Source organism: Carassius auratus, unplaced genomic scaffold, assembly GCF_003368295.1.
Source record: "Carassius auratus strain Wakin unplaced genomic scaffold, ASM336829v1 scaf_tig00048966, whole genome shotgun sequence".
Taxonomy (NCBI): Eukaryota; Metazoa; Chordata; class Actinopteri; order Cypriniformes; family Cyprinidae; genus Carassius; species Carassius auratus.
This window is the reverse complement of record NW_020527098.1, coordinates 1-5,000: the sequence shown is the minus strand read 5'-3', so window position 1 is coordinate 5,000 and position 5,000 is coordinate 1. Positions and strand designations below refer to the sequence as shown.

At 39.4% G+C, this 5,000-nt stretch overlaps 4 non-coding genes and 1 pseudogene across 4 annotated transcripts; all 5 read right to left on the bottom strand.

The window, feature by feature from the left end:
* Positions 1 to 310: 310 nt before the first annotated feature.
* Positions 311 to 429, bottom strand: LOC113089242 (5S ribosomal RNA). Its single transcript, XR_003286432.1, has one exon. It is a non-coding gene; the product is annotated as a 5S ribosomal RNA (ribosomal RNA).
* Positions 430 to 1,478: 1,049 nt separating this feature from the next.
* LOC113089263 (5S ribosomal RNA) lies at positions 1,479 to 1,597 on the bottom strand. Its single transcript, XR_003286447.1, has one exon. It is a non-coding gene; the product is annotated as a 5S ribosomal RNA (ribosomal RNA).
* Positions 1,598 to 2,242: 645 nt separating this feature from the next.
* LOC113089257 (uncharacterized) lies at positions 2,243 to 2,360 on the bottom strand (annotated as a pseudogene).
* Positions 2,361 to 3,003: 643 nt separating this feature from the next.
* LOC113089238 (5S ribosomal RNA) lies at positions 3,004 to 3,122 on the bottom strand. The gene has a single exon (XR_003286428.1). It is a non-coding gene; the product is annotated as a 5S ribosomal RNA (ribosomal RNA).
* Positions 3,123 to 3,759: 637 nt separating this feature from the next.
* On the bottom strand, positions 3,760 to 3,876 carry LOC113089239 (5S ribosomal RNA). The gene has a single exon (XR_003286429.1). It is a non-coding gene; the product is annotated as a 5S ribosomal RNA (ribosomal RNA).
* Between the last annotated feature and the right edge of the window lie 1,124 nt (positions 3,877 to 5,000).

Below are 5,000 nucleotides of genomic sequence, written 5' to 3'. Positions count from 1 at the left end.
AGATTATTATATAATTCATGAAAAATATCCAAAAAGTTTAAAGCACCTGGTATTCCCAGGCAGTCTCCCATCCATGTACTAACAAGGCCCAAACCTGCTAATATTCAGAGATCGGCCATTGACTCTTTTTTTTTTGCAAGATTATTATATAATTCATGAAAAATATCCACAAAGTTTAAAGCACCTGGTATTCCCAGGCAGTCTCCCATCCATGTACTAACAAGGCCCAAACCTGCTAATATGCAGAGATCGGCCATTGACTCTATGTTTTGGCAAAATTGTTCTATACTAAGTGAAAAATATTCCAAAAAGCTTACAGCACCTGGTATTCCCAGGCGGTCTCCCATCCAAGTACTAACCAGGCCCAAACCTGCTTAGCTTCCGAGATCAGACGAGATAAGGCATAGCCAGGTTGGTATGGCCGTAAGCGAAGACTGCTCCGAAGAGGGCTATTTAAAGTTCAGCCAATCTACTGGCCAGTACATTATATAAGTAGGAAAGAAAACCCAAAAGCTTAAAACGCCTGGTATTCCTAGGCGGTCTCTCATCCAAGTACTAACCAGACCTAAACCTGCTAAGATTCAGAGATCTGGCATTGACTCTTTTTTTTTTTTTTTTTTTTTTTTGCAAGATTATTATATAATTCGTGAAAAATATCCAAAAAGTTTAAAGCACCTGGTATTCCCAGGCAGTCTCCCATCCATGTACTAACAAGGCCCAAACCTGCTAATATTCAGAGATCGGCCATTGACTCTTTTTTTTTTGCAAGATTATTATATAATTCATGAAAAAATATCCACAAAGTTTAAAGCACCTGGTATTCCCAGGCAGTCTCCCATCCATGTACTAACCAGGCCCAAACCTGCTAATATTCAGAGATCGGCCATGTTTTTGGCAAAATTGTTCTATACTAAGTGAAAATTTTCCAAAAAGCTTACAGCACCTGGTATTTTCAGGCGGTCTCCCATCCAAGTACTAACCAGACCTAAACCTGCTAATATGCAGAGATCGGGCATTGACTCTTTTTTTTTTTGCAAGATTATTATATAATTCGTGAAAAATATCCAAAAAGTTTAAAGCACCTGGTATTCCCAGGCAGTCTCCCATCCATGTACTAACAAGGCCCAAACCTGCTAATATTCAGAGATCGGCCATTGACTCTTTTTTTTTGCAAGATTATTATATAATTTGTGAAAAATATCCAAAAAGTTTAAAGCACCTGGTATTCCCAGGCAGTCTCCCATCCATGTACTAACAAGGCCCAAACCTGCTAATATTCAGAGATCGGCTATTGACTCTTTTTTTGCAAGATTATTATATAATTTGTGAAAAATATCCAAAAAGTTTAAAGCACCTGGTATTCCCAGGCAGTCTCCCATCCATGTACTAACAAGGCCCAAACCTGCTAATATTCAGAGATCGGCCATTGACTCTATGTTTTGGCAAAATTGTTCTATACTAAGTGAAAAATTTCCAAAAGTTTACAGCACCTGGTATTCCCAGGCGGTCTCCCATCCAAGTACTAACCAGGCCCAAACCTGCTTAGCTTCCGAGATCAGACGAGATCGGGCATAGCCAGGTTGGTATGGCCGTAAGCGAAGACTGCTCCGAAGAGAGGGCTATTTAAAGTTCAGCCAATCTACTGGCCAGTACATTATATAAGTAGGAAAGAAAACCCAAAAGCTTAAAACGCCTGGTATTCCTAGGCGGTCTCTCATCCAAGTACTAACCAGACCTAAACCTGCTAAGATTCAGAGATCTGGCATTGACTCTTTTTTTTTTTTTTTTTTTTTTGTTGCAAGATTATTATATAATTCGTGAAAAATATCCAAAAAGTTTAAAGCACCTGGTATTCCCAGGCAGTCTCCCATCCATGTACTAACAAGGCCCAAACCTGCTAATATTCAGAGATCGGCCACTCTTTTTTTTGCAAAATTGTTATATACTAAGTGAAAAATATCCAAAAAGTTTAAAGCACCTGGTATTTCCAGGCGGTCTCCCATCCAATGTACTAACCAGGCCCAAACCTGCTAATATTCAGAGATCGGCATTGACTCTTTTTTTTTTGCAAGATTATTTATATAATTCAGTGAAAAATATCCAAAAAGTTTAAAGCACCTGGTATTCCCAGGCAGTCTCCCATCCATGTACTAACAAGGCCCAAACCTGCTAATATGCAGAGATCGGCCATTGACTCTATGTTTTGGCAAAATTGTTTATACTAAGTGAAAAATATCCAAAAAGCTTACAGCACCTGGTATTCCCAGGCGGTCTCCCATCCAAGTACTAACCAGGCCCAAACCTGCTTAGCTTCCGAGATCAGACGAGATAAGGCATAGCCAGGTTGGTATGGCGTAAGCGAAGACTGCTCCGAAGAGAGGGCTATTTAAAGTTCAGCCAATCTACTGGCCAGTACATTATATAAGTAGGAAAGAAAACCCAAAAGCTTTAAAACGCCTGGTATTCCTAGGCGGTCTCTCATCCAAGTACTAACCAGACCTAAACCTGCTAAGATTCAGAGATCTGGCATTGACTCTTTTTTTTTTTTTTTTTTTTTGCAAGATTATTATATAATTCGTTGAAAAATATCCAAAAGTTTAAAGCACCTGGTATTCCCAGGCAGTCTCCCATCCATGTACTAACAAGGCCCAAACCTGCTAATATTCAGAGATCGGCCATTGACTCTTTTTTTTTGCAAGATTATTATATAATTCATGAAAAATATCCAAAAGTTTAAAGCACCTGGTATTCCCAGGCAGTCTCCCATCCATGTACTAACCAGGCCCAAACCTGCTAATATTCAGAGATCGGCCATTGACTCTTTTTTTTGCAAGATTATTATATAATTTGTGAAAAATATCCAAAAAGTTTAAAGCACCTGGTATTCCCAGGCAGTCTCCCATCCATGTACTAACAAGGCCCAAACCTGCTAATATGCAGAGATCGGCCATTGACTCTATGTTTTGGCAAAATTGTTCTATACTAAGTGAAAAATTTCCAAAAAGCTTACAGCACCTGGTATTCCCAGGCGGTCTCCCATCCAAGTACTAACCAGGCCCAAACCTGCTTAGCTTCCGAGATCAGACGAGATCGGGCATAGCCAGGTTGGTATGGCCGTAAGCGAAGACTGCTCCGAAGAGAGGGCTATTTAAAGTTCAGCCAATCTACTGGCCAGTACATTATATAAGTAGGAAAGAAAACCCAAAAGCTTAAAACGCCTGGTATTCCTAGGCGTCTCTCATCCAAGTACTAACCAGACCTAAACCTGCTAAGATTCAGAGATCTGGCATTGACTCTTTTTTTTTTTTTTTTTTTTTTTTTGCAAGATTATTATATAATTCGTGAAAAATATCCAAAAAGTTTAAAGCACCTGGTATTCCCAGGCAGTCTCCCATCCATGTACTAACAAGGCCCAAACCTGCTAATATTCAGAGATCGGCCATTGTTTTTGCAAGATTATTATATAATTAAGTGAAAATTTTCCAAAAAGTTTAAGCACCTGGTATTCCCAGGCGGTCTCCCATCCAAGTACTAACCAGACCTAAACCTGCTAATATGCAGAGATCGGCCATTGACTCTTTTTTTTGCAAGATTATTATATAATTCGTGAAAAATATCCAAAAAGTTTAAAGCACCTGGTTTCCCAGGCAGTCTCCCATCCATGTACTAACCAGGCCCAAACCTGCTAATATTGCAGAGATCGGCCATTGACTCTATGTTTGGCAAAATTGTTCTATACTAAGTGAAAAATATCCAAAAAGCTTACAGCACCTGGTTCCCAGGCGGTCTCCCATCCAAGTACTAACCAGGCCCAAACCTGCTTAGCTTCCGAGATCAGACGAGATCGGGCATAGCCAGGTTGGTATGGCCGTAAGCGAAGACTGCTCCGAAGAGAGGGCTATTTAAAGTTCAGCCAATCTACTGGCCAGTACATTATATAAGTAGGAAAGAAAACCCAAAAGCTTAAAACGCCTGGTATTCCTAGGCGGTCTCTCATCCAAGTACTAACCAGACCTAAACCTGCTAAGATTCAGAGATCTGGCATTGACTCTTTTTTTTTTTTTTTTTTTTTTTTTTTGCAAGATTATTATATAATTCGTGAAAAATATCCAAAAAGTTTAAAGCACCTGGTATTCCCAGGCAGTCTCCCATCCATGTACTAACAAGGCCCAAACCTGCTAATATTCAGAGATCGGCCATTGACTCTTTTTTTTTGCAAGATTATTATATAATTCATGAAAAATATCCACAAAGTTTAAAGCACCTGGTATTCCCAGGCAGTCTCCCATCCATGTACTAACCAGGCCCAAACCTGCTAATATTCAGAGATCGGCCATGTTTTGGCAAAATTGTTCTATACTAAGTGAAAATTTTCCAAAAGCTTACAGCACCTGGTATTTCCCAGGCGTCTCCCATCCAAGTACTAACCAGACCTAAACCTGCTAATATGCAGAGATCTTGCATTGACTCTTTTTTTTTTGCAAGATTATTTATATAATTCGTGAAAAATATCCATGAAGTTTTAAGCACCTGGTATTCCCAGGCAGTCTCCCATCCATGTACTAACAAGGCCCAAACCTGCTAATATTCAGAGATCGGCCATTGACTCTTTTTTTTTGCAAGATTATTATATAATTAATGAAAAAATATCCAAAAGTTTAAAGCACCTGGTATTCCCAGGCAGTCTCCCATCCATGTACTAACAAGGCCCAAACCTGCTAATATTCAGAGATCGGCCATTGACTCTTTTTTTTGCAAGATATTATATAATTCATGAAAAATATCCAAAAAGTTTAAAGCACCTGGTATTCCCAGGCAGTCTCCCATCCATGTACTAACAAGGCCCAAACCTGCTAATATTCAGAGATCGGCCATTGACTCTTTTTTTGCAAGATTATTATATAATTCATGAAAAATATCCACAAAGTTTAAAGCACCTGGTATTCCCAGGCAGTCTCCCATCCATGTACTAACCAGCCCAAACCTGCTAATATTCAGAG